Source organism: Copidosoma floridanum, unplaced genomic scaffold, assembly GCF_036245765.1.
Source record: "Copidosoma floridanum isolate Cflo_tuat_1 unplaced genomic scaffold, Cflo_Japanese_pri ptg000027l, whole genome shotgun sequence".
NCBI classification, from domain to species: domain Eukaryota; kingdom Metazoa; phylum Arthropoda; class Insecta; order Hymenoptera; family Encyrtidae; genus Copidosoma; species Copidosoma floridanum.
Window position 1 is genome coordinate 8,717,449 of NW_028321904.1, and position 16,932 is coordinate 8,734,380.

General features: G+C 34.5%; 1 protein-coding gene across 1 annotated transcript in view; it reads right to left on the minus strand.

Annotated features, from left to right (window-relative positions):
* Vps50 (vacuolar protein sorting 50) overlaps positions 1-16,932 on the minus strand; it is a 403,619-nt gene that overhangs the window by 34,041 nt on the left and 352,646 nt on the right. The gene's annotated exons all lie outside the window — the stretch shown is intronic.

Consider the following 16,932-nt stretch of genomic DNA (forward strand, 5'->3'; position numbering starts at 1 on the left):
ATACGGTCACCTTCTCGATTGAATATTTAATAATATTGCCTGGTAAGTCCTCTTTCTCTTTGAACCATTCTAAAGCTTATGATTTCTTCTATCTGTACCTAGTTTTATGAAAGAGTTAAGATTATTGTAGGAAGATATCAGAACATAATCGATCAAAGTTCAGTGGTCTCCATGCACATGCATGTTGAACATTAATTTTCCAGCAATCTATTTACAAAATTTTTCCTAGTAATGAGATTTATACTTTTAAGAGGTGATTCGTTTCCTTTCAAAGTACGAATCCTCAAAGTTTCAGTCATTGGTAAGGTAGTTTCATTTCATGATGAGCCACATTACAGCCACATACTAGTCGGGCGGTGGAACGGCCACAAAACTCTGAAGTGCTGGAGCAGGTTGAGCTCTGGCTAGAAATATTTCCTGGTATTCCACCGGAGACGTTAACGTTCCGAATGCCTGTTTTTCCGTGGCACTCGTTTATTTTGGGGATCCAGGGTAACAAAAACCGATTTATTTCGCTTGCCCATGAAAGAAGAGTGTCATCGGTAGCCGGGATTCCCAGCTGCATGACAGACTCCTCTGTTCTTGGTATAGTGCCGCTGATCGACTGCGATGATTATCTACTCGATGGGGCTCCTTATAACCACTCTGCACTATCTTCGGTTGCGGATGATTTTAATTTTACCTCGACGCCACCTAGCATCTTACTGAACTAAAGCGCAAAGTTAGCTTATTTTAGCAAAACTTTGAGCTTATTTATCACTATTGTTATTTACTTTTTCAAGAAAAAAACTATGCAAAAACCATCTCGGAATCATGAAGAATCAGTATGCAAAATTTCAGCAAAATTGGTTCAGTAGTTTTCGCGGTTAGCGATTACAACGGGTCTAAAGACTTTGCTTTGTACATGAGTGAGATTACATTTATTTATGAATTTTCTTTTTTTTTAAGAACATTGCAATTTGTTTCTTGAGAATGAAATGGGAAAAGTGCACATTTTCTAAATCCACTTTAAATTATACAAGCCTCGTTGTTCTTTGATTTCAAAGTTACATTTAATACTACTGAAAAATATTCCTTCTTTTTTTTTCAAACTTTTTTACTTTTCAATTATGAAACAATTTTTTTTTTACATTATTTTAAAGGGGTCAGAAAAGCAACATCAACATACTGAGTAATCTGTGTAGAGTTTGGAGGAAGTCAAATTATTTCCATTTATTTTCCTCTGCAAGATGTTACTAATGGAATCGTGATGTGAGAGGCACGATTATCGAAACTAATGACAACTGAAAACTTTATTTTATTCATAACCAGCCAAGGATAAAACACGGTTGTTACATACTCAGAAAATGACTCAACTGTCATCTAACTGATATCAGACAAACCATTGCTCTAGCCAGTGGGGAGATTTTTAACAATAATGTCTAATACTTCGTTTTCGTAAACAAATATGAATAACAGTGGAGCTGCAATACCAGCTGCACTATGCTTAAATGAAACAGTGAGGCACTATTTGCCAGCATCTGATAGTGTATACGTATGCAGATTGGCTTCCCATCTCTGTCAGTACCTTTTCTCCATTAAGGCTAAAACACAAGCTTCTCTTATCACAATTGAAGATTTTATCTACAGAAATGTCTAGAAGTTCTTTCGACTCTAAATAGCTATTTGCTCAGTAAACCACTTTCTTAAAACGTCCACAGTCACTGCTACTCGAGTGTAGCTCAATTGTTAAGGGGTCCTTAGGGTAATGATTGGATATGTTTTTCTAAATCTCTTTATATCAATGACACCCTGGGCAACTATCAATAAAAGGAGTTTTCTTTTTTGTTGAAATAACATATTTTTGCACTGAATCCAATAGTTCTATCTAAGTCATACTATAATCTACATCAGCTCTAGCTAAAATACAGTTTTTCAATTTTTTTCTTTTCTTCTGAAGCCAATACTAAACCTGGATCTCCATTTGTCAGATCAAGCTTTATTGTAGTTGGATTGTTTTTCTTTCTGCATAATGTAAAAACTGGTATACCATGTGCACTAGCAGCTTTTCTTATTGGCATGCCTTCTAAGATAGCTGTTACTGCATATTTCATACTGTCTTTATTACAAAGTCATTTTTTAAATCTTTTTTAACAATCACTTTAGCAGTACCACTTTTAATAACTTTTGTACTTTGTTTTTTGAGTAAATTGAGTAGTTGACTTTTTTTTCTGGCAACTTTCTTATTTTGCTTACTTTCTCTGATCATGATGGATATGAATAATCCTTAAATCATGGAATAATCATAAATTAATAATAAAGAAAATTTTTATCAGTCGAAACGAAAAATGTTTTAGGTTAGTTAATTTATTTTTGTCAATTACCCAATTCTACCTTAACTTTTTCAACAACTAAGAAATATGCGTTGAACTTATAACTGTAACTTAATTTTCGATGATGTTTACCTATGCTAGAGAACCAATTATTGGCAAATAAATTCTGTCAAATGTAACGTAAGTAGGTGTCTCCTAAGGTAGGTACACTATGGCCATGGAGAATCAGACAGGCTGTTTACTGTCTCGAATGGACGGAAACGAATTGTACATTTGTACGTATAATGAGACACCGTCTTTTCAAAAAAATATTGTAATAATTAGTAAGAACGTTGGTTTCAAATAAACTAGAGCTTTGAATTAACAATAAATTAAGTTTTTACGCTTGCTGACTTAATAGTTTTAGTGTTTGAACTTTAAACTAACATCAGTATAAGTAGCGTCTCATAATAGATTACACGATTAAATTGATCGTACTATTGGTCGACGACACAATTTTTTTTTTTCGATAAAATATCAATAATCATAAATACAATGAATTCGGCTAATTTACTAGAAGTATTTTACTACTCAGACAATATTTTTTTAGTTATAATATTAAGTATATATTTTATAAAAAACAAATTTTTTTAGTTAGTGTCTCATACAATAGGTCATTGCCTCATAGAGGGGCCCTTTACCTTAATTCTATCAATCACTCTTAAAACAGAAAAGATGATACCCAATGGATAATTTTTTGCAGCTACTGTAAATGATCTGCATTATAAAAATTACTTTGGGAGAAGTGTGCTAGGAACGGTTTAAAAACTTATATCATAAATAGACAAAAAATATTCAACGTGACTAAAACTTATGTAGTTTGAATAAAATTTAATTAACATTAACAAAAAATCGAAAAATCATATCATTCATTGCGGAAAGGGGTCACATGATTCAAATTTTCATTTTAGTAAGCCCTTCAGAATATTGCTTGGGGAATAAAAATTAAAAAAAAAGAGATTTATTACATATTCAACTAAATACTTAATCGTGTGAAAATCACTTTTGCAAGTAGTAGCGTTAAAACTCTTTGGTAGCACTATTTTGGCAAATTTGTGGAATCATTTGCTCATTTTGACAGTAAGCATAAGTTCTCGAGATCAAAAGTTTTGTGCCTCTGCTCAATATAATATAAATAGTGACAATTGTAAAATGTATGTGAAACTTGATTTGTTTTCCAAAATGATCTCTTAACATTTCTGAAATAGAAAAAATTATTCAGAGTAGTATAGCTAGCAAGATACCGATCTAAGAGGCCACATGTCCCTCTAAAAGCCGGAGCCACCTACCTAGCCTCGTAGCCGTAAGGGCTACAGGGCCAGAGGTATACTTACTAGCACCAAATTTGCTGCGCTCTTTATGGCTCTAGATCGGCTACCTAATCTGGCTTTCGTGCGAGAGAAGGATCTACTGCACTCTCTCCCTCTCCCGCCAGAGCAGCCTATTGCACCTCTATACTTGTAGCAACGAAAATATGAGTGTATGTATTATCTCATCGTTTACAGCATACATTAAAAACTGACAAACACTTGAAAGCAGTCGAATATGATTCCACGAACAGCTGAACGCGCAACGCATATTAGTGGATCTAATTATTTTACCACGCATATTAACTCATACAGTTGTGATTCACACAGTAGTTAGTTTATACTTACTAGTATTGACCCAAGTTCTCCGTATCACATATATTTATATAATACTCGAAAAAGATAAAAGAATAAGAATTAACGCGTTCGACTCAATGCATAATACTCCACAATGCTTATATGAATGAGTTGTAAAATAAGGCTGTATTTGCTTATGACACTGCTGGAAAAAATATGAAGCCACAAACACAAATATCATTGGTAATGTAATCACACGTAGATTGAAATGTAATAGTTACTAAGTTTTATTTACATGGTAACACAAAAGCTACTGATATTTTTTACAAGATTATATCACTTAATACGCACGGTGTGCATACTACGGCACAAGTATAATTTTGCTACAAGCATTAACTTTATACTTTGCACTTATAAATAGAAGTAAAGAAAATGAAGGAATCATAGGATAAAAGGAGTAGAAAAAAACTCGTTTCGTCTTAGAGTTCAGCTATAGCCGAGAAAATAAAGCACAAAATCAGGCCAAACAAGCTCTGCAGTAAGATGAATCGCGATGGAATTTTTGCATTTGACTCGTGATACCATCTCAATACTTAGGGAACATAGTTTTTTAATGAGCTTTAAATAAACAAATTACTGTAATTAAAATACTTGTTTGAAAGAAGCGTCGTTAAAAAACATTAAACAATTATTCGACAACTCGGTCAATGATAATAGAAATAAGTCCAATTTCATTACTTCGAGGTTTTGGAGCTTGTTGAGCACAATTATGCAGTCGGCGATGATTTCCGAGGCACCAGGAGCCCAGGGTGGCCGTGAGACTCGTTGTCTTCTGGACTCTTGCATCTCATTCGTGAAACAACAAGCCAAATCACTTAGGTGGAGGTTAGGAGGGTCGTTAAATACGGTTTTGTCACTAATATTTATAGGAAATATGTAAGGCCTGAAATTTGAAAGCGGGCCGGGCTCGAAGCTTCGTATAAATGGCCAACTGAGAGGGAAATGTTTTGTAAAATTTTTATGAAATGTTTATATGGTTTTCGCTGTATAGAATTTACATAAAAGTGTTATGAAAATTCCATAGAAGTTTTATAAAATAATAATTTATTGTATAAAAATATTAAGAATTTTTAACTCCATTATGATATTGTGATAGAATTACTGCGTGATCTTTATAGAATTTTGATACAATTTCTACACTGCGAGACCATATAAGTCTTTATAAAAATTTTATAAGAACATTTCCACCTGGGACCCGAGCCCTAGGTGCCTTAGCAGCAAACGCCAACTGTATGATTGTGCTCAGAAACCTCCACAACCCCCAAATAAGTATTTTGGCTCATTGTTTCACGAATTAGATACAAAAGTACAGAAGACGACATGTTTGACGGCCATACTAGGCCCCAAGTATCTTGGAAGCTTTCGCCAACAGTAGAATTGTGCTCAGTGACCCCTACAACCCCCAACTAAGTATTTTGGCTCATTGTTTCATGAGTTAGATACAAAAGTACAGAAGACGATATATTTGATGGCCATCCTAAGCCCCAAGTATCTCGGAAGCTTTCGCCAACTGCATAATTGTGCTCAGTGCATGATTCCTACAACTACCGAGTAAGTATTTCAGATTGTTATTACACGACTTATATCCAAAAATCCAGAAGACGACAAATATTTTCCCGCTCTAGGTCATTAGTGCATCGGACGCCATCGCCAACTGCATAATCGTGCTAAGCAACCCCACAAACCTCCGAATAACAAAATTGGACTCATATATATTATGATTGACCGAGCTGTCAAATTGTTATTAAATGCTTTTCAGCGATGCTTTTCGAAAACCAGTATTTTTATTTAAATTAATTAATTTATTCAAATCTCATTAAATGACTATCTTCACGAAGTTTTGGAATGGCATTTCTAAACGAATGCAAAAAATCTCATCACCATTCATCTTACTGCACCAATTTGAGCATGCTCAGTGCTTTATTTCCTCGACTATTAGAGGCCCAGAATGAAACGAGTTCGTTTCCACTTCTTTTTTCCTGTGATCCCTCTTTTTCTTTTACTTATACTTATAAGCACTCAGTATAAGTTTAAGGTAGCTTGGGCAATTTTTATCAGCTTGATCAAAACCTCTGAAATTCTAAAATTATGCAAATAAAGTATGCCAAATTCATTTATAAAAAGAAAATACGGGGGTCAACGCCTTAATTTTTTCGCAAATCGCTACTAAAAATTCACCGATTTAACACCTACTCTTATGGACAGTAGTGATAAAACCAACTTTATCTTTAGAAATCTTTGATTAACCTTAAAAACTTAAAATAGTTCTTGTATATTTTTTTTACAAAAAATCTATTAAATTCTTAAAAATATAGGGTCAACGACTTAACTTAAAAGAAAATTAGAAGAAAATTTTGAAATACTAATCTGTTTTGCCTCGCATCTTCCAATTTTTATAATTATAATTTTACGGTACTTTTCTGGCGATTTTTTGATCATGTACTTTGGTTTTATTGAATTAACTATATTTATTAAAAAATTTACCGCCAAAAAGCGTTGATTTTTAAGGGGCCCTTATGGCACCCTATCTTAGGTACGGTACTAACCGTTCAAGCCACCTTAATGCTCGTATTAAAGTTGTACTTGTGCCATAGTATGCACAGCATACGTACTAAGTAATAATCATTAAAAAACTTTTTAGTAGGCTTTGTACTACCATATCGAACTAAACTTTATAAGTATTACATTTTCATCTACGTTTTATTTAATAGATTATCATCAAGAAATATACACTAAAATCATTAAGTTTGTAATGTAATATCATAGCTCTGATCTCACCGATATGGACGTGATTTACACAGTTGCTAATTTACGCACACTATCTTTGACAAAAGTGTCCATAGCACGCGCACTTATATGACTCGAAAAAGGTAAAAGATTAAGAATGAACGTGCTCGACTTGGTGCGTCTTCCTTCACAATTTTAATATGAATAAGCTGAATGTTAATTAGTATTTTGGGATGAAACTATAAAAACTTTAAACGCAGCTCTTAAGAAACACAAGTTTTTGGTACGATTTTTCCAATACAATTCGAGCTGAACTTTCAACTTAGAGAATTATTTTAAATCAATAAGAAATAATTAAACAGTACCTAACGCTTCCGCTTAGCATGTAAATAATGAATATTAAACAGAAAAGTCGTAACTATTAAAAGCTTGATACAGATTGAGAGTACACATATAGGGGTGCCTTAAGTGTGTGTGTGCACGAGAGCGTTGGGGGACAATCTAGCATGGGGAATGCGCGAGAATTGAGTTGGTAAGGAAAGCGCATCATGACGGCGGCGTTGGTTAGCGGTCTGGGAGTGGGGCCTCGCTGGAGAGGAGCTCGCTAAAGAGAGCTCGGGTAGGCAGTTGGAGTCGGTAAGCCCAAGGGGACGACACAGTAATCAACCAGGGGCCCATGTGGGTCAGCCAGCACCTCTCGTTTGCCGCCGGAACTGTCCACAAAGAAGCTAAAAACATCACTACACACTGCTGCGTGGTTGAAAAATAGTAAGTGTGACCTTTGTCTGCTGGGATCGTCTTTTCATCAACTTTTGTTGATGAGTTCAGACTCGGGACAGAAAATGTCCCTGGTTGCTCAATTTCTTTAACCAAGCGGTGGTCCTGAGTCGGCGACCGGTAACAAAGGAGGGCTATCTTCTGTGTGTGTTAAGTTTCTCGGTGCGCAGTGGTTTGGCTTTGAGGAAGATCCCCGGTGTTTCCTTGTGTTTTTTCTTTATCGGACGTCGCGTTTCTTTGGGAATTATCATTCGAGTCGTTGGTAGGATCAGAGTATGTTTTCTATTTTTTAATTAATGAATGATAAGCGTTGATCTCATTTATTTAGACCATTTAGATGGCAGGTTGAAATCCCCGGCTGTTTAGTCAACCGAGAGGTAACCTTCCGACCGCTTTTTTATCATTTTTGGGGAACTTTCGTTTGCTGGGAATCAATCAATTTTAGTTTTTTCTTGATGAGTTTTTGATTGGGTAAACGACGCTCTCGTGTTGTGATCTGCACAGAAGCCCGGGCTGTATGTGTACGCTGCCTCTGGACTTTTGTTTTATTTTGTTTTAAATATACAGTTTCCATATATCAAAACTGTAAAGTATGAGCCACGGTGCATTTCGATGATGTTACTTTAATCAATAATAATTTTAAACGTATAATGACCTCACCTCCTATTATTTTTTGTTTTTGTATTAATAGAATTGTGTTTTGAGTTCTCATGAGTGAATAGTTTGTAATCCTAACTTTGAGAAAAACAAGTTTGACCGAAAAGGGTTACGTAGTGGCGAACGGTGATGTATACGGAAGATTCCACAAAAGCGTTCATGAATCGATTATAGATTTTTCTTGTAATCCAAGGTGGTGCGATTCTTTGTTACAATTTTTTGAGTGTGAATTTGGGTTCCTTGATCAGATCATGCGATGACCTTTTATAAATTTATTTGGTAAATTCACAAAGTTTATTTTTATTTTTATAACTTTTTCGTTAATCTTTGAAACACACAAAGTTTATTTTATATGGCGTTAATTATTGTTCTACAAACTATCGGAAATGAGTTTTGATTATTAAAATACATAATCGAGCATTGAAGCTGAGAAAACGATGTGTATTTTGTTTTTTGTTTAAGTTTGAATGAATATTGTGAATTTAATCAAAATTCCCATTGAGTTTTATCATTATTCAGTTGCCTTTACCCTAAACTCCTCTGTCTGCCATTACTTAGCCTCGAACCACCCTCAACAAAAGTGGACCGTTGCAAGATAATAGTGTATATTGTAATCCAACTTTTTACTCTGAGAGTACGTAAAAGAGGTGTACCTTACTTGCTGAAGCATAGGCATTTTTATAACTAAAGTGGCTTGTATTTCATTTAATATATGGTTTTTATTGATCTATTTTCAAAAAATTAGTCAGTAGCTATTTTTTCTTATGATTCTATTTTCCTAATAGAGTTGAAATAAATCCAGCCTATTTTAAATGATCATAACAAAAATTAACTTTTAAAAGAGTTTTCAAATCGGAAACTGAATAATAGTAAAAATAAAATTCAAGCAATTATTATTCATATGTACAGAAAAACAGCTCTAACAAATCCAATTTTTTAAAAAATATCATGACTGTGTGCATAAATTAAAATAACGGGTATAATTTGAAGAGAACGTGTAAATAAAAAAAAAAAAATTACATCAGGTAGGAATTAAAGTAAGCTACAGTCTCAGAGGAATAATACGTTTAGTCCAGGCGACTACTAACTCGCACGGTAAAAAATAACCAGTTGTCATATTTACGTTAAAATAGCAGGGTTCCTGCCTGAAATACTGAAAAAGTGAGTTCTTGCTTTAAATAATGAGATAGCGGGTTCTTGCCTAAAATACTTAGATAACGGGTTCTTGCCAGAAATACTAAAATAGCGGGTTCTTGCCAAAAATCCTGGGATAGCGGGTTCTTGCCTGAAATACTGAGATAGCGGGTTCTTGCCTACAATACTTATAGCGGGTTCTTGCTTAAAATAATAATGTATCAAGTTCTTATGAAATACTAAGATAGCAGGTTCTTGCCAAAAACACTGAGATAGCGGGTTTTTGCCAAAAATACTGAGATAGCGGATTCTTGCCTGAAATACTGAGATAGCGGGTTCTTGCATTAGGCCGACGTTATAGTCTTTGATAGAATCATCCAACGAAAAATTATTGTCTTTATCATTACTTTTGCTGTTAGTTAACTAGAACATTGATGTTCCAATATTTGTAATTTTTGGTTTAAAACGCTTCGAAGGCTCTCTAGGCAAAAATTCAAACCTTGGTGAAAGGTTTGTTTTTCTTTTTTTTGTCATAAGAGATTTCATAAAGTGGATCGGTAGTAGGCTTCAAAGTCACCACAATCTATTTTTCAAAGTTTTCTCTGCCTGAGCTGAGTGTGTTATCACCTATTATCCATGTATAACTAATTTCTTGTTTGCGCGCTTCGTGCTACGTAATTGCGAGTTATCCTCCTACTTGCATTGCATGAAGCCCTGAAGAAGACATCTAAAAAATGTCGAGATACCGTCATTTTTTAATTTTTATTGAAATACAATCATGCTCCACATCCAAATTTAAAGTAGTATTCATTAATTTTTCGCCACAGGAGCAAGAGTTTGGGAGATTTTAACGTAAAGTTTTCTCTGCCTGACTTTAATCATCGATGCTTACGTCAAACAGCTTCTCTTGTTTTTTAAGCTGGCCAAAGAACGTATTTTTCCTCACGAAAAGCGTTTACGTTGACCACTTGATGGTAAACAATACACTGATACACATTTAATGAGCATAAGTAATATTTATAGCTCAACAGTTAAAACTTTTCCTGAATCCACCATCATCAACATCTCTGTCCTTGTCTATTACAACAAACCCATGTTTTCTAACTCTATAATAGCTTACACATCATTTTTTGAATTCATCATACGTCACATCGGTATGAAAATGATCATTATTTAAAGATGTGCTCCAAATTCATGTCATCTTATATAATTATTACAAAAAGATTTAAATTATCCCTGACTAAATGATTTCGAACTTGAGCATATGATTGACAAAAATAGAAATAGTCGATACTTTTGTAAAGTCCATGCAGAAAAAGGATTTAACATTATCTTTTTTTTCATAGGCAATGTCGTCAAATATGATTATGGAGTTGGGTAGTACCTTATTCTAAGATATGACTGATTCATGATCACTAAATGAAAAATACTTAACACTATCTATGGAGTCCAACAATTGTTCTAGAAACTTTTACTTTGGCTGATTCAGTGACTTCAAGCACCGATAAACATTTTTAAATCTCAATCCGTTGAGGTGAGTGATTAAAGCATGCAAACTGTTTGTTGAACAAGATTGATAAACTGTAAAGAACAGCTCTTATAATATCGGATAACAAATCACCATGGTATTTTATTTTCTTATCGTGCTTAACTATTTCGTCCATATTCACGATAGAAAGTTTTATATTTAGTTCCAAGAAGCTTATGTTTTGTGTATGCTGACTCATCTAAAACTTTAACATCGTTCTATAAGAAGTATGCCTTTATACTTTCAAGCTCATTCGTCATCGTATTATCCAATCTTGCTCATCAGTTAGTTAAATTAATGTAAGGAAGTTTAATATTCTGTTTTTTAGAGCTCGTATTGACTTTATGCTGACTCAGTTACAATATAAAACTGTAAATAACGCTCCACTCGTATTTTCAAGCTCATTCATCGTTAAGCGCTTAAAAAGTGATGATCAATAATCATCCTAAAAGTTGTAAAATTATAAACACACTTATCAATAAACAGCCTGTAGAACCGCATGTACCAGGATATCAGTATTGCGGACCAGAAACTAAATTTGCCAAGAGATTAGCTCACGGGTATCCAGGTATCAACCCATTAGTTAAAGCTTGTAAGCAACACAATATAGCCTATTCTCAGAATCGAGAAAACATTGCAGCAAGAAACACTGCTGACAAAATTCTCGCTGAACAGGTGTGCCAAAGATTCAAAACCAAAGATTATAGTCTAGTTTAGGGGAAAAAGCTGATGCTTTTACCATCACCAGCGCCATGAAATTAAAATCCAAACTTGGCATGGGATTGTTTCGTAGTGCGAGTCTTAGTAAAGTGAGTTAGAATGAAATGAAAAAGAAAATCGCTTTGAAAAGCTTGATTTGAAGTACCTTGAAGTCTATGGTTTCAAGTAGTTGTGCTCGGAAAGTTATTAGTTCGCCGTTAAAGGGAGCGCAGGAGGCTGTGGAAAAAGTTGGTGGCAAGAAAGATATTGTAACGCCTCAAGTATTGCCCATACGGCAAAAAACTGGTGGCTTTTTACCAGATCTTATTCCTGCGTTTGCTGGCTTAAGTGCTTTAGGTGATATTACAAATGGTGTAACTAGAGTTCGCAAGAGTCAGAAGAGAGTGAAAGGCATAATGAAGATTGGAAAGCGCTCTTACTTGGAAAGGGGCTTTTTCTGAAACCATATGAGAACGGCTTAGGTCTACATTTAAGACCGGAAAAGGCTTAAAAAATATAAAAAATAAATAAAAATTTCCTATGTTAAGCTGTCTTACTGAGATCTCACAAACAACAACTTTATCAAGTATACAAATTGAGTATTTTTAAGAAATGCTTTGCAAGCCGATGGCCCACGTTTTTTTGAATCAGCAATAGTCAATCTCGATGATAAGGATGGTCCTGATACTTACTGGGTTGCCCGTAGAAAACAAGGCAATAACGTGACGCACTTCGATACTTCTGGTGATCTACAAACACTGATTGATCTAATGTTGTATCATAGTGTTAATGATGTCTAGTAGAGCCCCTTACTTTTAATTTAATTTCAAATATAGATAAAGGTAATAATAAATTTTACGTAAGAAATCAAGTGGTTGTTTTTTCAAGATATTGAGTCATTTCTGATCGACGTATTACAATGTGACGATATAGCTTTTAGCATTGAATGAAGCAATACTCTTCATAGCGTTATAAAATGTAGTCATACTATTGATTTTAGACCAAAATATTCTACAGGCCATCTTTTAAATTTTATAGAACGAATTCTTAGAGATACCGCTACTTACAACTCAGATTGACCTGTAGCTATTCTCAGGGTTAACACATTGAGAGTTAAGTAAAACATCACTGCTGAAGCCTATATAAACGAAAAAAAAGTTTATTACATCCACGATTTTTTTCCAGTTGTACCACTACGATACAAGATTATTGAAGTTCCATTGCAAATAATGTATGTACCTGTTGCTGTGAAAATAAGAGATCATCTTCAGGTGCGCACTATTAGCCAGGAATGTAACTTGATTAATTTTCGTAAAGAAATTACAAATATACGGCTATGCTTAAAACGTTTTAACTAAAAATGGACATAGTGTAAAATAATAACAACAACAGCAACAACAACAACAACAAGAACAACCACAACCACAAAAACAACAATTACAAAAATAGCAACAACAACATCAACATCATCATCAAAAACATCATCAACAACAACAACAACAGCAACAACAACAAGAACAACAATAACAACAACAACAAATAAAGTTGAACGAGGCTATGACACAAAATTAACAAGGGTGAGAAGAATTTATTATTCAGGAGTCGACGAAGTTAGACTAAGCTGAAACAATAAACTTGTACTTTTTTTCACTGCCTGTAAAACTACTAAGAAATGTCAATCTGGAAGAGATTATCAGCATTCAATCAGATGTCATACTCGATAAGTCAGTGGCACACTTCAAGATTCATGCACATTCATCCCACATTGCATCAAAATTTCATAATAGTATCGAGATTCGAATCTTAATTTAACATTAATTAATATTCCTTATCTTTTCATAATTCCCTACGTATTTTTGGACGTATAACAAATGAATAATATGGTACTTTGTTAAGAACAACATGTAGGGATTAAAGATCCAGTGTATAAATATATGTATGTGTATATATACATATATATATATGTATATATATCTTTCTAAATTATATAGTTAAATCAGTGGGGCATTCCACACAAACCCCCCACCGCCCTCTCACCGTCCCCTTTTCAACCCCCACCAACCCCCCCCCCAAAATCAGGTAAAAATCCGTTATTCTCTTGCTTATTTTGACATTTCGTAGTTTTTCTCAAAATCCCCCACAGCCCCCCACCGACCCTTAACAGTCCGCCCCACGCATTTTTTCATGGCCCCCCACCGCCTCCCACTGACCCCCCACAAAATGTTATATGTATAATTTAGAAGTATAGTATAAGTATTTATTCAAGCCAGGGGGTTCAACCACGTATGGCTTCATGGGATAATAACAATGTATGTTTTAATATTTAATCAAATAGTTACAGATTAGTGCACAATACTATAATCAGCTTAACTTAAATACAGTCAATTGTATTTCGATTTATTAGATCCCTTGGTTTCTTCGTAAGCATAAAGTTTTTGGTGGGCTGACTTTTTTTGTTGGCATTTTGTAACGTTGAATTTTGCCAGCCCTGTCAATGTGTTAAAGTCTATTACCACATTTCTACCAAATTACATGGAAATATTGTAAAGTATTATTTCTCAAAACATCCCACATCCTCCCACCTACCCCCTACGGCCCTCTTAACGACCCTCACGATTTTTTTCATGGCATAATTATTACATCATCATCACTTATATAGTCCTTTAATACACAATTATTCTTTTTACGTACATAAACTTTAGTTAAATTTACAGTATCATTAATATAAACAATGAAAGTTTCGTATCACTTTATGAGTCATCTTATAAATCCTGATTAAACCACGAAGACTTACATCCATTTCTATTCTGTTTTAAATTAATGCTAAAATTGGTACAATAGATGAACACGATATACATTTATGATATGTTTTATTAATTAATAAATTTTACCTATACATAAAAAAAAAAAATTAAACCATGTTATAATTATTTGATACATTATTATATTCAAAAATTTCTTTCCAAACTATACTTTTAATCTCTAAACTGTTTTCTTGATCGACTTGAACAAAAATTCCATTTTTATTTTTGCATCTTGATAAAGCCACGTAAAATTGACCATAAGAAAATGAAGGTTTTTTTAAGTTTAATCCCACATTATTAAAACTTTGACCTTGAGACTTATTTATAGTCATAGCAAATGCTACAACTAATGGGAATTGTTTTCTCTATAAAATAAAAGGTAAAGATGAAGTATTTCCAGTATTTAAAGTAATTCTTGGAATGAAAACTTTATTACCAACTTTTTCTCTCGTTACTATTTCGCCTTCTACGTTATACTTCAGTAATTTAGTAATTCGCAATCGTGTACCTTTACATAATCCGTATAATATACTCAAATTTCATATTAACATTACTATTGTACCTATTTTTAATTTAAGTTTATGAGGTGGCAAGCCTTCACGAATGTTGTTTAACATTTCTACGGGAAAATTTATATAAATATTGTCATCTGATTTATCAACACCTTTATATGTTGCAGTATCGATGCTGTAATAAGTTTTAGTTTCCCCATGTGTTTATAATGTATATTTGAAAGGAAGAAGGTAAGGACTGGTCAGAGCGTACAGGTCGAATGAGTTAAGCATAGTTAAATTTACATCAAATTTATAACATTTATTTTACTGATATTTGATGGTGAAGCGCTTATCGGGTTAATAGTGACAACAGTTATTAATAGGGCCGACGTAAAACACTATATAGCGGGCAAACAAAATTAGGCACAATTTAATAGTAAAAGTAACGCAGCGCATCCAAACGCAACATACCAGCGGCACACAGACAAAATTAATCAAATAGTAAAATAATAAACGTTTAATCACCAGTCACAATGCATACCCACGGAGCGCAAGGCGGAAATACAATAATAAATCAAAAGGTGCAATATATGCATATATATAGTCTGTACCACGCGAACGCTTGGGACGTAGATATCGTTGCGCGCATCTTGTACGTTGGCAAAATGGCGGCGAATCGCGCTAGACGATGGAACGCATACCTGGAACGCGCTGTGGCGATGCGGCGGGAAATATGGCGTCGGCCTGTACCTTGTATACGAAGGTCTTGTGCGCGGATGATGATGATGACCGCTGCTCGGGTCGGCTTGAGAGCTCTGCTTGGCCAAGAGAAATATGGACGTTGCTCATCAATTCACTCGAGCTTGAGAGTGTGGTAATATGGTGGATGGTAACCGCGTGGCCTGGAAACTTTAGGCACAAGAACAGCGTCTCAGGCGTCGCCTATGCAGCACATGTAGTGTCCGGGAGGACAGCTCCCGTAGCCTGCGAGGAGGGACAGCCTCCGGAAGCAGATCTTTGGGAAGACAGCTCCCGATCAACGGCAAAGAGTTCAGCTCTTTATTTCCAAGGGCACAAATGGCAGGAAAGTTCAATCGCACTTGATACCTTTCGTTCGCGTCGACTTTGGAGTGCTCCGTTACACGGCTACAGCTCCTGCTTGCTCGAACTTCGGGTCACTACTGTCCCAGTCCCCCGCGCATTCTCCCTTTTCTCTCTCTCCTCCCTCTTTCTCTCTTCTCAGTCCTACCTAGCCCCTCCTACCTAGTCACTTTGTCACCTGCTCTTCCTTCTCTAACCCGAACACCATGTAATTTACTTAAAATCTTATCGTTTGAAAAAAACGTATATTCATTATGTAAAGTTAGTATCACGTTGTTGTCAAAACAGGTGCTGTAATTACCAAATATTCTAGTACAGATATTATCTGTTATCCAAGATTTAAGAATGTTAAATGTTTCTATGTCCCCTTCTCCAATTCTTAACAATAATTTCGAAAATTCGTTATTACTAGAACGGATATTATTTTGTAATCTTAAAATTTTATAGGAATTCCATAAAAATAATGATTTAATAGTTTCTTCTATTATTATAGTTCTATTACCGTTTTTTATAACTGGAAGGATTTGTCGAAAATCTCCTCCTAATACTATTAATTTATCACCAAAGCAAAGTTTTGTATTATACAAGTCTCTCAACGTTCTGTCAACGATTTCTAGAGCTTTCTTCGGAATCATAGAAGCCTCGTCCCATATTATTAAATCAACTTCCCTTAATTTTTTTTTTTCAGTTTCAAATTCTAAAAATACACTTTCAATATTATCTAAGTCTAGTGGTAGACGAAAAGTTCTATGACTGGTCCTACCTTTTGGTAGTAATACAGATGCAATTCCTGTCCAAGCCATTGACAAAATATTTTTACCTCCAGAAATAAAGTAATAAATGAGTGTCTTATATAAGAAGGTTTTTCCGGATCCACCAGGACCATCTATAAAATAAACTTTTTCATCTTGTTCACAAATAGTTTAAAAAATTTTTCTTTGATCTTTATTTCAATTTATGTACATTGTATCGAACATTTTTTTACTAAAACATATT